Source organism: Sminthopsis crassicaudata, chromosome 2 (assembly GCF_048593235.1).
Source record: "Sminthopsis crassicaudata isolate SCR6 chromosome 2, ASM4859323v1, whole genome shotgun sequence".
In the NCBI taxonomy this organism is placed as follows: Eukaryota; Metazoa; Chordata; class Mammalia; order Dasyuromorphia; family Dasyuridae; genus Sminthopsis; species Sminthopsis crassicaudata.
In genome coordinates, this window is record NC_133618.1 from 583,541,539 (window position 1) to 583,568,802 (window position 27,264).

General features: G+C 34.0%; 1 protein-coding gene across 1 annotated transcript in view; it reads right to left on the minus strand.

The window, feature by feature from the left end:
- The window catches only part of SORCS1 (sortilin related VPS10 domain containing receptor 1), a 726,370-nt gene that overhangs the window by 246,806 nt on the left and 452,300 nt on the right, over positions 1 to 27,264 (minus strand).

The following is a 27,264-nucleotide window of genomic DNA, read 5'->3' on the forward strand; positions in this document are numbered from 1 at the left end:
TCTTCAACAGGGAGATGATTCAGACTAGTTCCAATGACCTTGTGATTAAGAGATCCATCTATACCCAAAAAGAGGACTACTGTGGGAACCGAGTATAGAACACAAAGTAGCATTTTCAATATATATATATATATATATATATATATATATATATATATATATATATATATATATATGTGTGTGTGTGTGTGTGTGTGTGTGTGTGTGTGTGTGTGTGTGTGTGTAGTGTGTAGGAGCACTTGGAATTCAAAATCAGGAGAGCCAGAGCAAACTGGTTATATATAACAAACATTGAAAAAAAAGTATGTGTTCTTTAATGCAAGAATTTCTTGAAAATTTTATCAAAAAAACAGATGAGTAAAAACATAAAAATCCTCCATCTAGGAATTATAAGCTGATCCACTGAGTGCTATTTAAGTTGATAAACTGAGTGCTAATTTAGAAAAGGAGCATTGAAGGCTACCCAGATAGAGACTGTAGACACTAGAAGTTCAGCTCCACTTGAAGAATAAGAGTGGATGATTTATAGTCCCTGAAATTAATATATTTTATAAGTCCTAAAACTTTTTGATTGTAGAAGTTGGTAAAAAAAATAAAAGCATGGTAACTGGTGCAGTCTTGGAACTGTTTACTTCCATGATGGCATATATACTCCAGCTCCTACCAACTATCTTATCAATGTGTGTTCTCTTTGTCACAAGTTATATAATAAGGGCACATTCAGTGCAGTCCTGCTCAATCCAGAAACAACTCAAAATAGATGCTCTGATGACTGATGGCAAAGCCTAGATATTTGAAGAAAAAAATGGGAGGAGGGTATTTTTGTGAGATGTCTTTATTTTACCACTTTATTCACAAGATGCCCTGTTTGGTTACAGAAATATTTATGGTATGAATGTACCATGATGCTCATGAGAAGGAGGAGGAGAAGAAGAAGGAAAAGGGGGAAGAGAAGGAGGAAGAAAAGGAGGAGAAAGAAGACAAGAAGGAGGAAGAAGAGGAGAAGGAGAAGGAAAGGGATGGAGTGAAGAGAGATGAGGAAGGAAGGAAGGAAGGAAGGAAGGAAGGAAGGAAGGAAGGAAGGAAGGAAGGAAGGAAGGAAGGAAGGAAGGAAGGAAGGAAAAAAAACATTATTTTAATAAGACTTTACGTAAACAATTTTTATCAGAACAAGTATTCCAATTTATTATTCAGAAAGCATTGCCATGATATCTAATATTCTACCATTTCTTTCTTCCAACTTATCACTTCTAGGACTTGGGGAATGATAGATCAGGGAAATAGTATTATTTGCTTTATGACAAAACTATATAAAGTAATGAGGTGCAGTAATTGTTGACTATTTTTTAACATTAAGTAATTCAGTCTGAAACAGCTTTAAGTGTGGTTTTCCTATTGAGAAGAGCCTCACAAATTCAATATTTTGCATTCTCAAGAATCTTTTTTTTTGATATTTCAAAGAATTTTTCACAATGCATCAAAATATAGTATTCTTTACCTATTCTTCAAGGATTTAAAATATACTAAATTAGAAATTCTGAAACTTAAAGAAGAGAATAATAAAATTGAAACTAAAAAAACTATAGAACTAACAAAACTAAGAGTTGGTTTTATGAAAAAAAAAAACCAATAAAATAGATAAACCTTTGATTAATTTGATAAGAAAAAACTTTCCAGCATAAAAATCAAAAGTGTGAATTTAGCAACAATGAAAAAGAAATTAAAGTATTGGTTTCATGAACTATTTTGTCCAATTGTATGTCAACAAATCTGACAGTCTAATCTCAAGAGATTCATTAAAAGCTTTTGACAAAATACAGCATCAATTCCTATTAAAAAACACTAGAGAGCATAGGGATAAAGGGAGTTACCCTTAAAACAATAAGCAGTATCTATCTAAAACTCACAGCAAGTATTATTTTTAATAGAGAGGCCTAGATTCACTCCTAGTAAGGTCAGGGATGAACTCAGGGGTGAAACTTTATCACCACTATTATTCAATATTGTACTACAAATGTTGACTTTAGCAATAAGAAACAAAAAAGAAATTAGCAGAATTAAAATAGGCAATGAGGAAATAAAACTATCACTCTTTGCAGATATGATGATATACTTGAAGACTAACAGAATATCATCTAAAAATCTACTTGAAAAAATTTGCAGCTTTAGTCAATGTTGCGGGATATAAAACAAACTGACATAAATCATCAATATTTCTATATAGTTTTGACAAAGTCCAGCAGCAAGAGATAGAAATAAAAATTCCACTTAAAATAATTGTAGATAAAATAAAATATTGGGGTGTCTTCCAGGAACTATATGAACACAATTACAAAACACTTCTCACACAAATAAAGTCAGATCTGAAGTAGAAAAATATCAATAGCTCATGCGTAGGCTGAGCTAATATATCTTTTTTTTTTTTTTTTTTTTTTGAGGCTGGCATTAAGTGACTTGCTCAGGGTCACACAGCTAGGAAGTGTTAAGTGTCTGAGACCAGATTTGAACTTGGGTCCTCTTGAATTCAAGGCTGGTGCTCTATCCAGTGCTCCACCTAGCTGCCCCTAGGCTGAACTAATATAATAAAAATGATCTAAATTGGTCTACTCTTTCAGTGTCATACCAATTAAACTGCTAAAATTTGATTTTATAGAGTTAGAAAAAATAATAACAAAATTCATCTGGAAGAATAAAATGTCAAGAATGTCAAGGGAATTAATGAAAAAAATACAAAGAATGGAAGTCTAGCAGTACTATACCTAACTTTATAGCATCAGTCATCAAAGTCATTTGGTACTGGCTAAGAAACAGAGTGATGAATCAGAGGAGTAGAGTATATATACATGACAAAATAATCAATGGCTAAAGTAATCTAGTATTTTATTAACCCCAAAATTTCAGCCTCTGGGATAAGAACTCACTATTTCACAAAAATCATTAGGAAAACTGGAAAACATCAGAAACTCAGCATAAAATTACATCTAACACCACATTCCAAAATAAAGTCAAAATGGGTATATAATTTGGGCATAAAGGTAAGAGAGAGCAAGGGATAGTTTAACTACCAGATCTTTGAAGAAGGAAGAAATTTATGACAAAGCAGAATTAGAGAACATTATAAAATATCAAATGGATAACTTTGATCATATTAAATACAAAAGTTTTTTAACAAAAAAAATTAACAGGGAAGTTAAAGCTGGGGAAAAATTTATAGCTATTGTTTCTGATTTCTAATTTTTAAAATAATGGTGTCAAATTTATAAGAATTTAAGTCATTCCCCAATTTGACTAATAAATGGTTAAAAGATATGAATAGAATTTTCAGATGACAAAATTAAAGTCATCAATAATTACATGAAAAAATGCTTTAAATCACTACTGATTAGATAAATGCATATCAAAGCAACTCCAAGTTCTACTTCATAGTTCTAAGACTGGCTGAGATGATAAATGTTGAAACGGATGTGGAAAAATTGGGATACTAATGCACTGTTGGTGGAGTTGTGACATGATCCAACCACTCTGGAGAACAAGTTGGAACCATGCCCAAAGGGCTATCAAATTATGCATACAGTTTGACCCAACAGTGCGACCAATGGGTTTATATCCCAAGGAAATCATTAAGGATAGAAAAGGACCCACAAGTGCAGAAATATTTTTTAGCAGATCTTTTTGTGGTAGCAAAGAATTGGAAAATGAGTCGATACCCATCAGCTGAGGAATGGCTGAATATGTTGTGGTATATGAAGGTAATGGAATATTATTGTTGTGTAAAAAAATGATGAACTAGCTTATTTAAAAAGGCCTAGAAAGTTTTACATGAGCTGATGTTGAAAGAAACAAAAAAAAAAACAACAGGAATACATTGTACATGATAACAGCAAGAATGTGCAATGAAAAACCATGAAAGACTTAGCTCTTCTCAGTGGTTCAGTGATGTAAGGTAATCCCAACAAACTTTGGATAGAAAATACCATCTGTATCCAGAAAAATACTATGGAGATTGAATGTTAATAAACATATACTATGTTCACTTGTTTTTTCAGTTTTTTTTCTCTCCTGTTGTTTTCTCCTTTTGTTCTGATTTTTCTCTCCCAACATGATTCATAAAGAAATGTTTATTTTTAAAAAGTAAATATGCATGTATAATCACCAAAAAAATAAAACAATTTTTAAAAAGAATTCATACAAAAAATAAACAGTAAGGTTCATGTGTCTTGGGGACATCACAAAGAACTGATCAAAGTTGTTTAAGTTAACAGAAAAAATATTATCTACATCAAGTATGCCCAATATAATAAAGCTACTAGCCCAGCCATTCAACCTAACAATTAATCTTTGCAAAATGGCTATTATCAGATTAAATTGGGCAAAGATGACCAAGAAATTCTTTAGTGCAGTAACAAATCTTGACAGAAGGGAAAGGAGAAAAGCAAAAATGATAATAAAATTATCTATGAAGACCAAACCATTCAAAGCTGAAATCTAAAAATGTGAGGAGAAAAAATGAACCATTGTACAATTGTAATCAAACTACTACTGTTGTAATCAATAGGAAATGCCCATAACTACAACCAAGATAGAAACTGGTTGGTTACTTCAAGAATATTCAAGCATTTTTAAAATCCCAGAGTTATTGTACTTTCTCACTTCATCCTTAATCAGAGCACATCATTTTGGTTATCACAAACCCTAGTTATCACATCTTTCTTAAATCCCCAAAGATCTCTAAATGCCAAGAAGTTATTATTGTCTTAAAATCTTAGCTGTTATCAGGAAGGAACCATGATGCTGGGAGAAGCTGACATTCATTTTTTCTTTGCTCATGGGAAAGTTTACAGAAAATGATGATGTTCATTTAATGACAAATCTTTTTAGCAAAATAGCAATGATAAAGTGCCATGGTTCTGAGAGGGAGGGCAAAAGATAGGAGAAGAGGGGGAAATCAGAGACAAAGGGGGGAGAGAGACACACACACACAGAGAAACAGAGACAGAGAAAGAGAAAGAAACAAAGATAGAGATAGAGACAGAGAGAAAAAGAGAGATGCTTACCTATCATTAATTTTGAATATTGGGATTTGGAAATGAGGGAAAGATATTTTTGGCAAAGAATCAAAATTATAAAGTTGATTTCAGGGTTTTGGCAAAATATCAACTTGAAAGAGTGCAGAAAATCACTAATTTACACTAATGACAAGGAGAACCACTGGCAACAAACCTGTTTGGAAAATTAGTAAACAGAATATGACCATATACACTGTCTGAGACTCAACTTTCTTCATAATCTTGACAAATATATTTTAGTTTTTCTTACACTAATACTTTGCAGTAAACTTGCAAATAAACCAAAGAGTATCAAGGAAGATTAATGAAGCCTCAGCAACATGAGACCTCACTAATGTATTTGGCTATTAAAGCTTTCCTAAGAAGTATGTGGAGACCACCAGGGGTTTCACCAGAAACAGGATTTGCAGATTAGTGGAGTGTGAATCACTGAATTACCTCAGCTCCACTGCAAAACTTTCAGACAGAAGGTGGGGAGAAGGGAGGCAAATCTAGGGAAAAAATATCTTTCCTCAGCAAAAAATAAATAAATAAATAAACAAATAAATAAAGAAATCTGTACATCCTTTCTCTTTCCCCTGCTGGCTTTAATTAAAGAAGATTCTACATTGTATTCAGACTTTAGTAGTTACACATCCTGGAAACAAAAAATCAGGAGGCTGACTGTAAGATAAAAGTAAAAACGTGCTTTGAGTAGTTACTACCATCTCACTCAAGTCATTATCAACTTATACCAGTAGTACATAAACAAGAATCTCTTGTAAACCCTAACTAGTGGCCACTTAATTTTTTGCCTAAAACCTGTCATGAGAGGGATTCAATTGCCTCCTCCAAAAGACCATTCTGTTGTTTTTTACATCAGATCTAAATTGAATCTCTTACAACTTCTATCCATTTGTAAAAGTTCTGTCCATGGAGTCAATATCTATTCCATGTGACAATCCTTCATATATTTGAGGACAGTTATTCTGTGCATCTATCTCCCAGATATTATTACTTCCCTTAAAATTGGTGTGTGTGTGTGTGTGTGTGTGTGTGTGTGTGTTCTGGAGGAAGAGAAAATGGGAGGGAGGGAAGGGGAAGGGAAATAAGAGATGGAGGGAGGAAAGGGAGGGGGGAAGAGACATGAAAGAGGGGGGGAAAAGAGAGGGGGAGAAGGGAGGAGAGAGAAAGAGAAGAAGAGAGAAAAGGATGGAAAGGAGGGAAGGATATATCAGTTGATAAAGCTGGCATTAGAGCCTCTGAAATGACAATGTGTATAGTATCATAATAATGGATATTCTGTTATAATGTGAATGGTGATATATGAATTATAACATACCATGTTACAATATATTTACCATTCCTCAGATGGCACATGCAGTCACTCACTACTTTTTGGAATGGGTGGATCATTCCAAACTACTCTTACCTGACAGGTCTAGTATATGAGAAATGAATCATTACTATATAGTTATAGTACAGCTCTCTCAAGGGGATATTCCTGGTGAAGTGAAATGCACTTCTTCACCATAGATCTTGAGTTTTTATCCAATACATTTTCTGAGCCACACAACCATTTATAAATTAACATACCTACTCATTATATTTACAACTATTTACTCATAATAATATCTAGATATGCTAAGATTTTATACAAGTATTTTTTAGAAAGTCAAATCACATTTTAATATTATGTACTAGTATGTTAGTGATTATATAAATATGAAGATTTATCAGAATATAAATAATTATTTGAATTATACTCAATATAGGGTAAAGAGGATTATAAGTCATGATTCATTTATAACTTAAAAGTCACATTTCCCCAAATTTCTCTTACCAAATGAATAGCTCATTTTAAAAGGAAAAATAAATCTCAGCCATCAAAGGTTTATGTTATCACATTTTTGTATATTTAGTTATAAGATATATATATATGCAAATGAATTAGAGCATTATAATCCCTCTTTTAGGTATACCTAAACTGTTTTTTCTTTCTACTATTTCTCCAATTTTAAATAAATAAAATCTTTTTTATTTCTTTAGAACATCAAGTTGTTTCCACACAAGTAAAATTTATTTCTACATTAAATCCAAGAGGATTTAAGTTTTCATATTAACCCCATATTTTCATGTCCAAAACTACTAAAATCTTATCTTACATTATTTTCCAATATATATATATAATGCATATTATTATGCATATCCATCATCTCTCTCTCTCTAAAGGTCAGAATCTTTCTTCTTTGTTAAATGATAGGATGTATCCCTAGATTATTCTTCCTCTAAAACTATGGTTCTATTGTTTAATATCAGGTTAATAAACAATTGAAGCTTTGTGGTTGAATATTGAAAAAAAAATCTTATATGAAACCATCCAAGAATGTGTGAATCTGTTGGTGAAGTTTGAACTGATCTAACCATTCTAGAAGGCAATTTGGAACTATGACCAAAGATTTATAAAATTATGAATACTCTTTGATCTAGCTAGGTCTATAGCCAAAGAAATCCCCCCAAAAAGGAGATGAGGACCTATTTCTAAAAAAAAATTACAGCAGTTCTTTTTATGGTGGCCAAGAATTTGAAATCAAAGAGAAGCCCATAAATTTGGAAATGGCTAAACAAGCTGTGGTATATGATTGTGATAGAACAATATTGGGCTATAAGAAATGACAAGTAGAATTATTTCAGAAAATCCTGGAAATGTTTACATGAACAGATGCATACTGAAGTGAATAGAACCAGGAGAACATTGTACACAGTAACAGCAATACTATTTGATGAAGTATTATGAACGACTTAGCAATACAATGTTCCAAGAAAATCCCAAAAGACTAATGAAAAAGGATACTATCCACCTCCAGAGAAATAATTGATTGAAGCATGCTATTTTTTTACTTTCTTTTTCCCCCTTTTATTTAAGTATTCTAAATTTTCCCCTCCCATCTCTGGAGTTATTGCTTTTAATTTCTTTTTCATTGTGATAAATTCACCCTTTTCATTTTTGATGCTGGCAATTTGTTTTTGGTGGAGAGAAGCCAAGGATTTGCCTCAGGTCTCTCTAGTTTCCCTCAGAAACAATGCTAAATCAAGCCTCTAGGATATTCTGGAATGACAGAACCCACAAAATGATGGAGTGAAACAATTTTCATCTTAAGATAATATAGAAGAAGGACTTTAGGAAAGGTCTGTCTCACTTGAGTAAATATGACCCACCACAAGTGTGATGCAGAAATCTAGCTGTAGGCTTGAAGCTGCAGCACAAATCAACAGCTGAGATTCCTCAGTATTAGCTCAGCAGATCAGCTGTGAGACATTCAACTTCAGACCAGTTATGAACCATAAAACCCTAACACAGCAGGAATGAGAAGACCAGGCTAACCTAGTGCAACAGGAAAGCTGTCAAGCACCTCTGGCCAGCACAGACCAAAGAAAAAGAAGTATGTGTGTCTATAACTATAAATGTATATGTACACATGCACATATACATATGCACATACATACATATACATACAAATGTATCCATGATTCACTGTAGTCTGCTTAGGGGACAAGGGGAGTATTAAAGGAAAAAAAAATAAAGAAAAAAAGTGCATTAAGAACATTGCAGGGAATGTGGGAAAACTTGGACACTGGTACATTGTTGGTGGAATTGTGAATACATCCATCCATTCTGGAGAATGATTTGGAACTATGCTCAAAAAGTTATCAAACTGGGCATACCCTTTGATCTAGCAGTGTTACTACTGGGTTTATATCCCAAGGAGATTTTAAAGATGGGAAAGGGACCCACATGTGCAATAATGTATGTGGCAGCCCTCTTTGTAATGGCCAGAAACTGGAAACTGAGTGGATACTCATCAATTAGAGAATGGCTGAATAAATTGTGGTACATGAATATTATGGATCATTATTGTTCTGTAAGAAATAACCAGCAAGATGATTTCAGAAAGGTCTGGAGAGACTTACATGATGCTGAGTGAAATGAGCAGGACGAGAAGATCATTATATAGTTCAACAACAATACTGTATGATGATCAATTCTGATGGATGTGGCCCTCTTCAACAATGAGATGAACCAAATCAGTTCCAATAGAGCAGTAATGAACTGAACCAGCTACACCCAGGGAAAGAACTCTGGGAGATTACTATGAACCACTACATAGAATTCCCAATCCCTCTATTTTTGTCCACCTGAATTTTTTATTTCCTTCACAGGCTAATTGTACACTATTTCAAAGTCTGATTTTTTTTTTACAGCAAAATAACTGTTTGGATATGTATATATTGTATTTAACTTATACTTTAACATATTTATCACGTATTGGTCAACCTGCCATCTGAGGGAAGGGGTGAGGGGAAAGAGGGGAAAAGATGGAACAAAAGGTTTTGTAATTGTCAATGCTGAAAAATTACCCATGCATGTATCTTGTAAGTAAAAAGCTATAATATAAAAAAAATTTAAAGAAAATAAAAGAAAAAAAAAGTGCAGAGCAAAGAACAAAAGAAAAACTATAAGGAAGCAAAGAAAAGATGGACAGTCATGAATATTATGGCTTCTCTTATTATATATGCTTTCATGAAATGGAAGTTTATTGCTACATATTTTGAATTCTCTGATGTTCTTCTAGGCACATGACAATATATATATATATATATATATATATATATATATATATATATATATGTGTGTGTGTGTGTGTGTGTGTGTGTGTATTTCTTTTTCTATCTTTCTTTTTCTATTTTGTTTTTCCTCATTTTGCATTTGTTTTAAATAATAATTTTTTAAAAAAAGAATGGTGGTGGCAGCTAGATGGCACAGTAGATAAGTACCAGCCCTGAAGTTAAGAAGACCTGAGTGCAAATCTGGCCTCAGACACAAAATGCTTACTAGCTGTGTGACTCTGTGCAAGTCACTTAACCCAAGTGACTCAGCAAAAAGAAAAAGAAAAAGAAAGGCACTCAAAAAAGGAGGTGGAGGAGGAAGAGGAAAAATCAGAACAACAACAAAAACAACAATAAGAACAAGGAGAAATAAAATTTTTAAAAAGAAGCACAAAAATTAAATGAAGAAAACAACTCCTTAAAAAATACATTTGATAAAATGGAGGAAAAATACACTGATGAAAACAACTTTTAAAAGAGAATTGGCAAAATGGATTTTCTCTAAAGAAAATAACTCTTTAAAAATAGAATTGACCAAATGGAAAAGGTGATTAAAAATAGCTAAGAAAATAATTCATTAAAAATTAGAATTAAACAAATGGAAGTTAATGATTCAATGAGAATCAAAAATCAAACATTTTTTGGAAATGTGAAAGTCTTATTGGAAAAACAACCAACCTGGAAAATACATACAGGAGAAATAATTTAAGAATTATTGAACTACATGAAAGCCATGATAGTTTTTTTTTTTTTTTTAAATGGCTGGACAACATTTTTTAACTAATCAACAAGGTAAACTGACAATATCCTAGAACTAGAGGGTAAGAGGGTAAGATAGTCATGGAAAGGATCCACTGATCACCTCCTGAAAGAAACTCTAAAATGAAAACTATAAGGAATATTGTAGTTAAATTTCACAACTATCAGGTCAAGAAGAAAATATTTCAAGCATAAAACATACATATATACATATATATTATGTGTCTGTATATATATGTGTGTGTATGTGTGTGTTCATGTGTGTATACATACAAGCATATATTTTATTTAAAGGTTAAACTACTTATAACCCTATATAGAAAGATGATATTTCTAACTCTTAAGAATTGTATCTTTGTTAGGGCAGTTAGAAGGGGCATATAATGACAGAGGGTATGAGTGCAAATTAAATATGATGACATAAAAATAAGTTAAAGGGTAGAAAAAGGATTGTACTGGGAGAAAAGGAAAGGGGAAATAAAATAGGGCAAATTAGGTCACATGAAGAGGCACAAAAAAACCTATGACAGTAGAGGGAAAGAAGGGAGAGGGATGAGCATTGTTTGAACCTTAATCTCATTGGATTTGGTTCAAAGAACAAACAATGAAGAAGCATTTATGGTCATATCAGACACCTATCCTACTGCTAAAAATTATCCAAAAATAGAGGTACTGATACAGTATCTCACAGGATTATACACCTAGAGATACAATAATAGATCTCAGAAGTCATCTAGAATCATTTTATGAAATAGTGAACTAAGGCCTTTTAAAATTAAATGATTTACCTAAGGTAATTAAAATGAAATGAGTAGAATTTGAACCCAAGTGTTCTATCTCCAAAATCAGGTCTCTAAAGTACCTTATTTGCTCCATCTAGGAAGTGCTTAATATCAATGCTTGTTAAATTCAGTGGATGTCATGTGAGCTTATCAATTATTTTACATAACTTAGCCTTAGCTTCTTTCTCTGTAAAATATGGATAACAATATTTGTAGTCCCTTTCACACAGTTGTAGAGAGAAAAGCACTTTGTAAATCTTAGCTACGTTTAATAGAAGATACTGTTGGTATTGTTACTTTAGGTGAAATAGATGTTCTTATGAGAAATTCCCCTATGTTCTTGTGGCCTTCAGCTTTAAGAGGAAGGTTGTATATACCATACATAGGACTACATGTCATATTGCTGATATGTGTAAGCAGCTCAATTTTGACCATTCTGTGACTTATTTTAAAGGCTCCAGGATTTTATTTTGCTCGATTAATTTTATTTATATGTCTTCCTGCTGTTAATAAAGATAGCAGCATACAAGGGAATTCTTAAGAGTTCACATTGTGAAAGAAGATTATCAGAGGGGCTATTCTGTGGAACACAAATAAATTTCCCTGTCAAGGTTAATGTTGATGGTACACTGACTGCAAATACAAAGATACTATTATATACAAAGTTGACAAGTTGGCTGATCTTGATCTAGGAGATGCTCTGCCCAGGTGAGACCCTTCTTTAATCCAGGTTTGGATCCTTATGAATGTGTTAAAAATTATATTGCAGTCATGCTGCATGACAGTATTATTCAATATAGATTTTATAGATAAATGGAAATTACTCATTTTTGGTTTAAGTATCAGAACTTTTTTTGAAGTACTAAATAATCTTGAAAGGAAAAAATTCTAAACTATTTTGTGCTCTTTCCTACAATATCATACTTTCTTAAAGAAATTATAGGAGGAATTATAGGCTACATGACCAATAAAATGAAAAATGATCCTTTTCCAGTCACCAGTTAAGTCTCAAAAACTGCCCAAAAAATAAATTATTAACTAGAGGCAGTTGCAGTTATCTCCAGAGGGCACAACACCAAGAAATCTGCCAAGGTAATAGTCTATGAGTTATCAGAAACCACTAACCCCCAACTCACTCACTCAACACCACCCTTCTCTACCAATCTTCTCGTCTATGCATGGAATACAAGTAAACCAATTAGCTTAGGCTGTAGGACCCCTTCATTAATTCCCCTACTTCTTCATACTCACCCTGCCCTTACCCCACTATTACTTGACAAAAAAGCAGCATATTAAAACTCTGTTCATCCATTTGGAGAAAGGAAGAAATAGGAGGGAAAGATTTTGCTGTGTCTGGGATGGCCAGGATCAAATGAAGACCTAAAAAAAATTGAAGGATTTGAGGCAGGGGAAAAGTGAATGCAAAGCTACACCAAGATGGAAGGAAATGAGAATGACCTACAGTTGAGGTTAATCTCATCCCTTCCAAAATCACCTATGAAAAGAACCAAGGCTGGTGAAAAGTGAACTCCCTAAATTGGGAGGATTCTCAGACAGATTTCAGATCCAGAACATAAGATAAATTAGTGAGGAGTCAGAAAGTAAGTCATAGGGAAATATAAGTAGAAAAAATATATCATTTCAGGGAAGGCATATTTGAAATTGATATCATTTTTTAAAAAATTATTTTTCCCAGTTGCATATAAAATACTTTTTTACATTTGTTTTTTTTTAAATTTTTGAGTTCCAGATGCTCCTCCTTCCTACCCACCCCACTGAGATGGCTATGTGAAGTTGTGCAAATATTTCAAAAAAAGTCATGCTGCAAGAAAAAATATAGATTTTTACCCCTCCCCCAAAAAACCATCAAGGAAAAAAAAAATGAAGTTAAAAATAGTATGCTACAGTCTGTATTCAGATACAATCAGTTCTTCCTCTGGGTATGGATAACAGTTTTCATCATAAATCCTTCAGAGTACTTTTGGATTATTGCAGTGCTGAGAATAGCAAAGTCATTCATAACTGATCATTCCACAACTTTATTATTACTATGTACTATGTACCACGGTTCACTTTGCTTGAATTCATGGAGAACTTTTCAGGTTTTTTTCTAATAGCATCCTGCTCTTCATTTCTTATAGAATAATAATATTCCCTCATAATCCCAGATTACAATTTATCCAATCATTCCCAAATTCATGGGCATTCCCTCAATTTCCAATTGACAAGGAAGCCTGGAAACTCTCTAAAACTCCTTCAAGGAGAAAGTCTCCTTGAATCCTGCCTCTGTAAAGACCCACCAAGGATAAATAGTTTCAATGGGGCTGTTGAGTCCTAATGTGGAGAATTCCAACCCTATTGAATTTAAGAGACACCCATTCAATTCTAAGATTTTCTATTCAAGACAGATCAAGCTGTACTCACCCCATCAAGAACTCCCCCAAGCTTGTAGATCAGGGGTTCTCAAACTATGGCCCACAGCTCAGATGCGGCCCATTGAGTATCTTTATGCATCCTGCCGGTATGGCAAATGGGCTGAGGGGCTCTCACAGAATGTGAGTTTTTGTTTTTACTATAGTCCAGCTCTCCAACAATCTGAGGGCAGTGAACTAGCCCCCTATTTCAAAAGTTTGAGGACCACTGTTGTAGATAAAAAGAGCCAACTTGGAGCTCAGTCCTTGCAGAGGACTTAACATGCCATGCAATGCATAGCAACAATCTCTGCCCACTGGAATGATATTGTCTTTCAGCATAACCCTCTCTTTATCCTCACCTATTTCCCTAATAAAACTTTGTATCTCTGTTGGGATTTCTCTACTAGAAACTTTATTTCTCTGTCAAATCTTGCCACTAAGTAATTCAAAGGAGATTTAGGGGAGTCAAACCTCTTCATTTGGTTCTCTGAATCCAGAACTTGCCACTAACCTCATCATTTAGTTCCATGACCAACAGGAATCTCATCATTTTGGTTCCCAGCATCTAATCTTATCAAACACCCTTTAGATGCCCTGCTGCCATTTTCAGACCTTACATCTCCCCTCCTGGCATGAACTCCAAATGAACTAGGGACATCTCTATGACCCTTGCCAGCTCAAAGCAGCTACGGAAGAAGAGACCTATGCCCCTTTACCCCAAATGAATTTGGGGGTGACTGCTTGGGGGGGTGGATGATGAAGGGAGCCTGAAACTAAAGGGGGGAACCCTGAAACTCTCTGAAAACTCCTTCAAGGAGAAATTTTCCTTTAACCTTGCCTCTCTGTGAGACCCACTCCAAGGAACCAAGATAAAGTGGTTTATCTTGATGGGACTAGTTGAAGTAATCTCATTTAGCTGGACATCTAGATTTCTATTGACCCCTATTGTTGGCTCAAAACCACTCCAAGTAAATGGTCTCATCTAGGCCTGGGGGCAGTGACAGCATTAAGGGAATCTCATTCAACTGAAACTTCTGTCTCAGATTTCCTTATAAAAATGGCAACTTGGGACTCAGTCCTTGCAGAGGACCTAATATGTCATGCCAAGGAAACTCTTTCTCCCTAGCATAACTTCAAACCTCTGATGGCTGAAATGATATTCTTTCAGCTTTACCCTTTCTTAACTCTCTCACCTAAGACTTTATACGTATCTGCTGGTTTTTCTCTACTAGAAATTAACTTCTCTGTCAGCCCTTGACACTAAAGAATTCAGTCTTTTTATTCATGTATAGCAAAGACTGACTTCCCAATGACAATAATAAACTTATTTTTAGCAGAGTAGCTTTTCAGGTTCGTAAATTCCTTTATGAAGGACCTCTGCACTATCAGGAGGGGGTTCCCACAACTCTCTACCTTGCACCAAATCCTAAGGGGATTTAGGGGAGCCAAACCTCCTCTTTTGGTTCCCTGTCACTAACCTCATTATTTAACTCCCTGACCACCAAGAACCCTAATCTCATAATTTTGGTTCCCTGAATCTAATCTCATCATAATTATTTACCCTGAGAAAAGACCTATTATGAATAGTTTTATACACATAGGTTCCTTTTTTTTTTTTTTCTTTTTAAATCTCTTTTGAGATTCATGTATAACAATAGTATTGTTAGAGGTCAAAGGATATGCATATCATTTTTGGTGTTGTTTTGGGTTTTGGAATTTTTTGTTTGTTTTTGTTTTTGTTTTGTTTTGTTTTGTTTTGTTTTGTTTTACAAATATCAGAACTATCAGAATTTGGAATGGGAATTCATGTTAAGAGAAACCAATCCTTAGATTACTTTTAACAAGTAGCTAAATCTAGAAACATTCAGATCTTCATTGGAGACTTTGTCTCTTTTCCTCAAAATTGCCAATAAAGGTCTCCATTTACTATAATATGGATCAGGAGAGCAGATAACCAAGATTTGCAAGAATTTACATTAAGATGAAATTGATTTCTTTGTGAAGCACATAAGCCATAGTCATATTTTTCCCATAATGAATCAAATAACAAGCATTTATTGAGCACTGACTATATGCCAGATACCATGACCAATGCTTTAGAAAAAAAGTGAAACAGCTTCTGACTTCAAAAAGCTTACATCATATGCTTCTTTAAACTTTATTTGTGGGGAATTAGGTATTACCAGCAAGGTAATATGAAAATATTTATGAGTGGAAACTGACACAAGCTAAAATTTTGCAGGAAACAAGGCTTCTAAGAGACTGACATGAGGGCTGGGTATAGGCCAGGAAAGGAAAATAGACACTGCACATACACAGATGAAATGTCGTTGATGAAAAATGGCAAGAAATCCAGTTTGTCTGGACTATGGCATATAATATTTCTAGATAATAATAATTATTTGGGGTTGGGGGTTTGTTTGTAATAAACAAAGTTTGGGGTCAGATTATAATAAAAAGTCACACAAAACAGTTATTTTGTTCTAAAGGTACTAAGTTTGTGGAGTAATACTTGAGCTTAGGAAAATAACATTGACATGAAAAATGGAATGGAAAGAGGAAAGAATTGTAACTGAAAGCCACAATTAGGAAATTATTGCAATTATCTAGACCAGACATTTAGGATATGAATAAACTGGGACGGTAATTCTTCTGTAGAAATTTGTTTATATTTTTTATTTATTTGCTTACTTGTGTATATATTGCATTTCACTAGCCCTCTAAGTAGAATGCAAACTTCCTGTAGCAAGGATATTTTTTTTCCCATCTTTGTATCTGATAAGGCTCCAAGTGGTTCAGAGAGGGTTTGAAAGAACTTGAGGAAATTCTCCTGTAATCATAATTATAAATTTTTGTGAACACAAAAGAAAAGCAGGCTAGACTTAGAGGAAGGTGTAATTGAGGTCTAGCAAAATAGCTAAGATCTTTTAAGGGGAAGATCTTTTAAGAGTTTGCTTTTTGGATATTTGTTTGTTTGTTTGTTTGTTGTTTTGTTTTTTGAGCACAATCAAGAAAGCTGACAGATGGTCCACTTAGGGAATGAGGATGTGAGTCTAAGTCTACATTCAAGAGTGAGGTATGTAATAAGATTAAAGGTATAGTCAATATGGTGCCAGTATGCAAAAAAAAAAATAGCCACCTGACAGAGACATTTCCTTGCACTCTAGGGTACTGGAAGAGTGTGTCAAAAGGCCCAAATTAGTTTACAAAGTGGGGGGAAAAAGGTTACAAAGAGGCTCTTGCTGTGCCACAGTTCCCTTTTAATGTCCAGACCCAGTTTCCCTAATTGTCCTACTTTAAAGGGCTACAAGTGAGCAGAAGCTAATTACCAACTGGACAATTCTCTATTAACAATAGTCTCATTTAGCCCTGGGACCAAACCATGGATCCATTTGGTCCCAGTAAATCTCTCCCTTTCAAATAAAATTATTAGAAAATGAAAATGGGAGTAGATATTTGAGACCTTTGGGTCTCTACCTTGGGTCTGGGGGTGGTTGAGGATCTGGGTTCTTGGCCTGGAGAGGCTGGCCCTCTGGATTTCTTGAGTCTCTGGGAAAAAGAGCAGTTTTCAGCCACAGCCCAATGGAGGACACCTTAATTAGGCCACTGGAGAGTAAGTCTGGATGTCTGATCTGTTTACCTGTTCTATCTGTGCTAGCATCTGGATTCTCAGAATAATAGAAGGCCAACAGGCATTATTCTAAGAAGGGTATCATTTCAGGATGCTGGATGATCTCTTCTGGTTTGGGTGTCTTCTAAGATACATCTGGTCTGATCTGATTCTGAGCATCTTTTTGGGCACTATCTGGTTATATGTGTTAAATGTTGTTTAATGTTGTAACTGCAGTCTGTGTAATTTCTGTTCTGTGTTCTGTGTGACTTGTCTGTTTTGTAGGTTAAAGAGCTCTGCTAAAGGTTTTGGAGAACTAGTTTAAATATAAGTGGGGGAAAAAAAAGCAGCCTGGTAGTTAGGGAGGAGGGGAAAAAAAGTAATAAAATTCAAGCCTGGCCTAGGCTGGGCTGGGCATATAAGGCCTCTGGAGAACAAAGAAGTTTATGCTAAATGCTTTGAAACTTGGGGAAAGATTTTGGAGAACTAAGTTTAAACCTAAATGAAAACAAAACAAAACAAAAAAATGTCCTTTTGGACAGTTTTTAAATGGTTTTACTGTTGCCTATACAGGCTAGATTTGGTTATCTTTGAGTATAAGATCTTAAGAACAATGGCTTGTTAAAAGTTGCCTGAAAGGCCATGTGCCTCTAATTAGGTAAAGTATGTTATCTTCTGAAACACATTGGGTAATTTGTTATATTAAATTATAACATTATAAATTATGCTTTAAATCCAGCTCTGCTGAAAATGTAATAAGGGTGATTTATGAAGGATTGATTTGTAGGAGAAATTAAAAGTTTGGATGATTTTAGGGAGCAAGAGAAAGTATTGGGAAGGTCTTTGGGAGGAGAAAAGAAGAAGTGGGGAGGGAGAAATGTGAGAGGATTTTTTGTCTTCAAAGGTGAAGATTAAACTCACTCCACCACTGCTCTCTGCTACTTTAGCAATGGAGCATAGTTACAAAGATTGTAAAGTTAGACATTGTTTAAGGAAAAGACAGAGGAAAGTTTTTAATGGAAGGATTTCTGTATGGGAGAAATTGAATAGGAAACAGGAGGAAATCTTTTGTTCAGGGGTGCAGTTTAGCTGCCTTTCCTCCTCTTGCCTCTTTGGAGGTGGAGTGGGGGAAAGGGTGTCCACATGCCGTTTCATAACATTCAAGATAAACTGTATCAAAAGATGGATCTTAAACCACATTGTTGTAGAGATTACTTACGGTTATCTGCTGGCCAAGTGAAAGAAGAAATTGCTATTAAAAATGCCTTGCTTAGGCAAATTAAAGAGGTTGCTCTTCAAAATGGCAGTTGTGACACCTTGTATGGAAGTTGGAACTCAGTGAACATCTCAGATTTTGAAGATTCTAAAGATTTTGAACAACCTTCTTTGAATGTGGAAAATACAGTGAAATTTTCAGTTTGGATTTCTTTTTTTGAAATTTACAACGAATTTATTTATGATTTATTTGTTCCTGTATCAAGTGACAAATTTCAGAAGAGCAAGATGCTGCGTCTTTCTCAAGATATCAAAGGCTGCTCATTTATAAAAGATCTACAATGCATTCAAGTTTCTGATTCTAAAGAGGCATACAGACTTCTCAAATTAGGACTGAAGCACCAGAGTTCCTCTAGTTCCTATTCACTTCTGCCCCACCCCCTATCTAACTAGTTCAGATTTAATTGGAAGTCCTTAAATTACTGGACTATGATTTGCTGGTTATGCTTTAACTTTGAAATCCCTTATTCTGTTGGAATTGCCCTGGCAGATTCAGTTTTGGGGATTATTATTTTTTAGAAACAACCAGAAATCGGACACCTGTCTTGGGACTGACAGTCTCTCCAATCTGTTTCTCCACTCCTGTAACCTTAATTAGTATTTCAGGATTCTCAAAGCACCTTGTAGTTTGGTATCAGACCTCTAAAAGTTTGGGGTTTGCCTACCTTGATCGAACTTTGCATACTCTGATAAGAAATCTGGATCCTTTCTGCAGCCCTGTCTGTTCCTATGGGAAGGGACAGGTGGAGCTACTCCAAGCCTCACCCTTCTCCCTAGAGTGGATGGCCCCTCTGAATGGGCAGCACTACTGTCTTGATCTCTGCTGCTCTATAAGCAGAGGCTTGATTTAAATGCACAAATGACTGCAGACCACCTAACTCACAATGAACTGTCCATCTCAAACTAGATTCTCTGGCTAAAATGCTCCAGAACTGCAGAGGACTTGACATGCTATCAACAGGGAGCCTGTGTTTTGCTGATTAACTGAGATTATCAGGGAGAGACTTGTCCTTGCCATAAGTCCTTGCATTTTTCTAGCTTTATTTTGGTTTGTATTTGATATTTATTTTGGTATTTATTTACTTTACATAAGGTTGATCAAAAGTATGGTGCTAAAACCTTCCAGGTATCCAGAGAAAGATAATTCAATGATTTCAATATTCAGAAGAGAGAGAGTGTGTGGAATGTTGTGCCACAATTCCCTTTTAATGACCAGACCCAGTTTCCCTAATTGAACTACCTCAGTTATTCTGCCTCAGGTTATAACAGCCCTGGGACCAAACCGTGGATCCATTTGGTCCCATTAAATCTCTCCCTTTCAAATAAAATATTAAAAACTAATCTCTATTTTGCCTCAGTTTCTTCAGCATTACACTCTAAGTTAAGGCCCCCTATGTGGGAGTCAGGGACCCATCACTATCCTTAGCACCCAAGCACTGTATTTCAGGTGTACTATTTAACAAGTAGTTGAATTGAATTCAACTAGTAAAACCAAGAATATAATAACTATATATTGAGCCCCAAGAGCCAAAAAGTATTCATCCCCAAGGCTTGGGAACAAGGTCAGTAAATGTCACTGACTGGCCTAGCAAGAATTCTTAAATGGATGAGATTATTTTAAGAAAAACTGCTAAGGAAGTAATCCATATTATGAGATAATTTGTAAATGTGGCTGATGAGACAAGAGAGACTCCTAAATCTCTTTGAAGAGCCAAGGGTACCTCCCTAAAATCTCATCAGGAAGACACCAATCTAAAATGTAACTAATGCAAGATAAGCCACGATCTAATTAATTGAAACTTGCCTGCCCTGTGATAATGTTGTAATGACAGAATCTTTGGGTGACTGGTGAGGAATACTGAAAAAGAAAGGCTGGATAATAAAAAAAAATTAGTTGGTGAGTGTTTTACATAGTCCAGGGAAAAGCATTTTGGTTCTAATGATAGATGAAATTTATCTAGATAAGTATCACCTTAATGTAGGCAACAGCACAACAAATCATGTTAATTTGAAGCCAATGTTAGTATTATTGTTCTGTCATTTCAGTCAGTTCAGATTCTTTGTGACCCCATTTGAATTTTCTTGGTAAAAATATTAGCGTGTTTTTACCATTTCCTTTTCAAACTTATTTTACAAATGAGGAAACCAAGGTCATTAGGGCTAAGTGGTTTGCCCACAGTCACACAGCTAGTGTATGAGGCCACATTTGAACCTCTTTGCCACCTTGTAGCCAATATTCAATTTACAATCAATAATCTTAATTTTCCTCTACCTAATTCTATATTCATCAAGAAATCTTCTGATCTATAATTTCTAATTTTAATTACCTTCCTGGTTATTTCTTATGACAAATCAATAAGTTAATTCAAATATTTATTCATGACATTCTAGTATATAAATCTATGCCCTGGGAGTTTGTCCCAAAATCCAAAGCCTCATCTTCCCAGTATGAAATAATATAATGGTATTTCTGAGCCTGAAAATATAATAATGATCATATCCTGGACCTATAGGTTTTAAAACAATGAGAAATTTCCAAAAAGTTGATCTTCAAATAATCAATTGATTAGATTTAATTTCTTAGGATATTCCACAGGAAATTTATATATGTATATATGTATGTTTCTGTATAAATTAACATGCTTATTTCATCCTCACTTTATAATGGGTACTTTAACATTTGTTTCCTATCCATCTTCTTAATCCATTGGAAATGAAAATAAATGTATTTTGTTGCATAAATTATATACACATACTTGCTCTTCTAATATTTCATACATTGAGACAGTTTAGGGATTAGAAACTCTAAAGTATTCCATATTTTAATAATTGGTTGTATTCTCTGGTATTAAAAGCTGAGGAAAAAATATTACTTCTTTATCCTTCACTTTCATTAATTCATGGAATCTCTTTTCCTGGCAACCATTTATCTTAAAAACCATAAAATGTAAGGAAAAAAAAAAAGAAATTCATCTTAGTTAAGCTATTATTCAGAACTGTTTTGCATGTACATTCAATTTACATTTAAATATCATAAAGCATTTTAATTAACAAATGTTAATTAAAATATTCCAACAGGCGATCTCACAGATGTGCCAATGTCTGCAGGAGCTTGGGGCATATATCCAACTTCTAAGTGAACATGAGACAGGATACAACATTCTGCAATGCTTAATAAGGAGCCAAGACAACCCCAACACAGATAATAATTGATAATGAAGACAGGTTGGCAAAAGAAAATAAACATCCTTAGTCAACTTTATGGTATTAATTAGAAGATAACCCCTAATTAATGGATAGTATCTAAGATGAGTACTCATTAAAGAGTTATTAAAGCAAATAACAGGTCAGTGGTCTGAAATTAAATTTAAAAGGGAGGTGAATATGAATACACAGCTTGATTTGAAAAACTATCAATCAAGAAATATTTATTAAACACTTTGGACATTCAAACACTAGACTAAGATCTGGGACAAAAAAAAACAAGCGAACAAAAAACACTTCAGCCCTCAAGAAACTCACATTCCAACAGATGAATTGATGATTAGGTGAAATTAAAAGCCTAGCTTTAATGTTTCCTTTAACAAAGAATTAAAAGTAAAATAATAGGCTGGGAAAATGAGCAAACAACAGAAAAAGATTCTGATCATAGAAAATTATTGTAGTGACAAGGAAGATCACAACACATGCTGAACAGGTAACAAAGTCAAAGCTCTTACATCCAACACTCCAGGAAAACTATGAATTGAGCTCAAGCCATGGAAGAGCTCAAAAAGACTTTGAAAATAAAGTAAGAGGGTAGAGGGAAAATAGGATAAGGATGAGAGTGATGCAAGAAAATAATGAAAATTATGTCAACATATTGGTAAAGAATCACCAAAAAATACTAAAGAAAATAACACTTTAAAAAAAGAGAGTAGATCAAATGGTGAAGAAAGTACAAAAAAAAAAAAAAAAGCCAAAGAGGAAAAGAATGTCTTTAAAAAACAGAATTTGACCATTTAGTAAGAGAGATACAATAATTACAATAATCCACTGAAGAAAACAACTCTTTTAAAAGTAGAATTGACCAAAGGGAAAAGAAGTATAAAAGCTCAGTGAAAAAAATAATTCCTTAAAAGTAATATTTAAAAAACTTGAGGCTGGGTCCTGAAGGAAGGGTGCAGGCATGATTTCCATGTAAACTCCACTTCCACTGATCAGGAATGAAATAGCTCTTTTGGCCTCTTCAGTTCTGTTTTGTGCTCAGCTATTGCTGAGGGCTGGGGGCTAAGAGGGAACTCTGTGTCCCAGCTCTGCCCCAAGCTTTTATTGCTTGCTGAAGAGGAACTCAGCTTGGCCTGGGAGTCCCAGGTGAGCAAGTTGCCAGCCAGATTCCAGTCCTATCCCTCTGTGCAAGGTGTCTCTATGCCTTCTGACTTTCTACTAGAGCTCAAAATTTATTGTAAATCATAAAATTAATTCTGCATAGAAACCTTATTAATGTAATGAATGTGGAAAGACCTCCAAACAGATCGTAGACCTTACTCTGAATCAGTGATTTCATACTGGACAAAAACATTATTAATGTAAAGGATGCAGAAAGGCCTTCATTCAGATGACAGATCTTATTCTATATCAAAGAATTCACACTGGAGAAAAACTTTATGAATGTAAAGAATGTAGGAAAGCTTTTTGAGGGAGCTTACTCTACATTAAAGAATTCATATTGGAAAGAAGCCTTATGAATGAATTGGATGTGGGAAGGCTTTCACCCAGGATTCACAACTTACTCAACATCAAAGAATTCATACTGGAGAAGACCCTTATGAATGTAATGTATGTGGAAAGCCCATCCTTGGATAACACGTCTTACATTGCATCAGAGAATTCACACTGCAAAGAAACTTTACAAATGTAAAAAAAAAAAAAAAAAAAAAAAAAAAAAAAGCAAGTGGAAAGACTTTTCGAAGGAGCACAGGACTTATAGATGATCAGAGAATTCACATTGCAAAGAAATCTTTTGAATATAACAAATGTGGGAAAGCCTTCAGACAGGGCATAAGATTCACTGATCATCAGAAAATTTACACTGGAAAAGAAACCTTATAAATGTAATGAATATGAAGATTTTCAACTGAATTTCAGATCTTATTTGATATAAGAGAATTCACACTGAAAAGAAACCTGATGAGTATAATGAGTGTAGGAAGATCTTTACACAAATCACATCTTACTCAATATCAGAGAATTCATATTGGTGAGAAACCTTATGAATATAATAAATGTGGGAAGGCTTGTCATAAAAGTTCTCAACTTACTGGGCACCAGAGAGTTCATGCTGGAGAGAAACTTTATGAATCATATCATATATATATATATATATATATATATATATATATATATATATATATATATATATATATATATATATATATATATAATTTCATGAGAATGAACTATTCACCATATGACAGAATTCATAATGGAGAAAAACTTCAGAAATGTCACAAATGTGGCAAAAATTTCAACAAAACTTAGAATTTTTTTCTGCAGAAGAGAATTCATAATGAAGACAAACCTTACAAATGCAATGAATGTAGGAATGCTTTTAGTCAGTTCACAATGTTTATTTAGCATCAGATAATTCATACTGGAGAAAAACTTTTTGAATGTAATACTATGGGAAGGCTATTAAATGTATCACAGATTTTATTAAACATCTTATGAAAAATCTTATGAATGTACATTTTGTGACAATTTACAGCTTTCTTGACATAAGAGAATTCACCTTGGTGAAGAAAACTTTACAAATGCAAAGACCGCGAGAAAGATCATGAGAGAATTCAAGTCAATGTCATATAATTCTACATAAATTCTGCAGAATAGCCTTTAATTAGTAAAGCCTTAAAATAAAATGAATGAGAAAGAGTTTATCCAGAGAATGCACTGAAATTTAGAGAAATAGAACTAAAGAGAAACCTTAATGATGAAAAAATTCCATGTATAACTTTCAACAATTGCTTTTCCTTCTCTAGTTAAGTTCCTAACCACTCTCTTTCTCATATTTCACATTGAAACTTATAATTGTTTGTTGAAAATATTGTGGTGTTCTGACAAGAGCTTCTTCTTCTAAATTCTCTTTTAACATTCTCAGAATCATTACCTGCTTTATTCTAGCCTCAGAGGAAGCACTATCCTTCCTCTTTTAAGTTGTAAATCTTCTGCATCCATACTTTATCCAGTTCCTTTCCACCTAACTTGAGCATGCATTTCCTCTTTTATGCATCTACCTACCTCCATTGGTTTCTTCTTTGTTCCCTCTAAAGCTGCTTAGGCTTCATCTGTGCTTCCTTCCACATTGTCCACTACCCCTTAAGAGCTATGTGTAGCTTTCCTCCTTGCTTTCCCCTCTTTGAATCTTTAGAAGCATAGACTTTTTTCCATGGAAAATCTCAGGCATTTCATATTTTCCTTTACTCCTTTCCTTTCAATATGTGATATCATTACACTCCTACATCCATCCTTATCCTCTCCTCCTTTTCACAATTCAGACTTCCCCCCCCCCATTTCTTTAAGTTTACCTTTTCCTTTCTTTAGGAATGACATAACTATTCTCAGCAATAGAACCAAGACAACTCTGAAGAACTTATGCTCAATATTTTCCATACCCAGATAAAGAACTGATGGTGTCTGAATATAGATTGAAGCATACTTTAAAAAAATATTTTTTTTCTTGAGATTTTGTGTTTGTTTTATTTTGTTTTTGGTCTACATTTTCTTTCACAATATTACTATTATGTAAATATTTTGCATGACTACACATGCATAAGCTATATCAAACTGTATTCTCAATAAGGGAGGATGGGGAAGTAGTAAAGGAGAAAATCTAGAACTCAAAATTTTAAAATCAAATATTAAAAATTATTTTTTACATATAACTGAGGAAAGATATAATTTTAAATTAAAAAAAAATAAAAACCCTAACCAAAATGAAGAAAACAAAAAACACCTAAAGTAAGAAAAAAGAAAGCAATCACAAGTAACTAAAAAAGACAGAAGAGGATTTTTGCCACCATTTTGTACTGAGGAGATGGTGTTAAATGACTTGCCCAGGGTCACACAGCTAGAAAGTGTCTGAGATCAGATTTGAACTCAGGTCCTCCTGACTTCAAGGCTGGTGCTCTATGAACTGTGTCACTTATCTGTCAAACTACTCTTTAAAAAAAAAAAGCACAATATTGTTAGGAATGTTAGCAAACTCAGTGCTTGGGAATCAGGAAATGAAAGACAGAGAGAAGAGACACAGAGAGATGAAACTATGAATTATAACCCTTTTCCTTAAGATCTAGAGGTAATATAGGACTTGATAGTGAAATGTCTTGCAAGCAGATATTCATAGTCAGATAAGTAAGCAATTCAAAGAAGTTTACATATAAGTCTGGAATTTACTGTTAAAATATTCTATTTTATATTTATCTTTTTAATGAATCTTTATTCATATTACTTACCAACACATACTCTAGGTTTCAACTAAAATGATCTTTCTGCTACTTTTCACATGTGTCATTCCATCTAGTCTCTATAATTGGCTGTAGATTATCCTCAATGTCTAGAATCAACTTCATCTTTATGACAGTCTCTTAAAATTTTTTTTCATCAAAATCCAAATCAAATGAGCTAATTATGCTTCCAAGAAAGAACTCTTATAATCAAGAGTCCCATCAGTTAAGAGTTGAGTTACGGAGAAGCTCAAACTCAATGGCACAACTGACTGACTTTCTCAATAGTACTAAATTCACATAAGAGTAGTATGAGAAAATCTAGAGAAAGGACACTAGAGTCCCTACAACATGAGAGATACAGGTGGTTGGTTGTCCTAATCCCATATGTGTCCTATTTGTGTGACTAATTTTCAATGTGCCATTTTCCCCAAAGATTGGATTTAAGAGAAAACACGGCACAAATTTATTTGGGAGAGAGGAGCATGTTTTCTAGCTACTACTGTTACTAGGTCACCTTAGTAAATTTTTAATTTGAACTTAAATCTGTATTTTGAACTTTAACCTTAAATTTGAATTTATTATTCCCAAAAACTGACATTTAAATGTAAGCTTACTGTTTGGGTATCATGATGAATGCTTTATGAGTGCAGATTCATGGAGTACCTCATAAAAACAGTGTTGAAGAAGTAGTTTCAGGGGAAAAGGGTATTACTATTACAGTAATGGGAATGAAAGCAATACAAAAAGGCATATGAATTAAATGCAATGACCAATTCTGGTTACAAAGACCAAATGATAAAAATCACTTATTTCTTTTCATTATAGAGGAGGGAGATTAGAGGTATAGATTGTTGCATATGTTGTCAGATATGGTTACTGTGTCATCTGATGTTGTTTAGCTACATTAATTTTAAGGGAGAGCTCCATGGAGCTAAGAGTATTTTGAAGTGCTTATATAGCCTGATAAATAAAGCATCAGCAAAACCTTAAATGTAAAATCAACATCATATCTTGTAATATTATAAAGTGCAAACATACAAGATTAGAACCATTCTCAAAGAAGTACAATTTATCTGTTATCTCAGATATCCTGCAGAGGTCTATAACTCAAGACAAGGAGGAAAACCCTAAAATTTGCCTTTATCCTTTTGGGAGGAAGAGTATCTTTCAAAAAAGGGTTACATATTTAGTTACAAAAATAGTATCTGTGTATATTTCTTTTCTGAC